The sequence below is a fragment of the Penaeus monodon genome, chromosome 23, assembly GCF_015228065.2.
Source record: "Penaeus monodon isolate SGIC_2016 chromosome 23, NSTDA_Pmon_1, whole genome shotgun sequence".
Classification (NCBI taxonomy): Eukaryota; Metazoa; Arthropoda; class Malacostraca; order Decapoda; family Penaeidae; genus Penaeus; species Penaeus monodon.
In genome coordinates this window covers 41,493,644-41,493,846 of record NC_051408.1, presented here as the reverse complement: position 1 = coordinate 41,493,846, position 203 = coordinate 41,493,644, and the positions used below count along the sequence as shown (strand labels likewise).

Here is a 203-nt window from a genome sequence, read left to right as displayed (position 1 = left end):
TCTAAATAAAGGCTTACACAGACGAAAAAAGATAAACGGCAACAGTACGACATAAGCGGCGGAGATTCATTCGAACTTTGAGTTACTCTCACAGGCACACACTCAAAAACATACATACATAAAAATAGTTTTACCCGAAATGAAAAAAGATAAACAGCAACAGCAAAATGTAAAGCGGCGGATATTTCTTCGAACTTTGAATT

The 203-nt window shown here is 36.0% G+C and overlaps 1 protein-coding gene across 1 annotated transcript in view; it reads right to left on the bottom strand.

Annotated features, from left to right (window-relative positions):
- LOC119588087 overlaps positions 1-203 on the bottom strand; it is a gene marked incomplete at its 5' end in the record, with an annotated part of 20,276 nt that overhangs the window by 9,644 nt on the left and 10,429 nt on the right.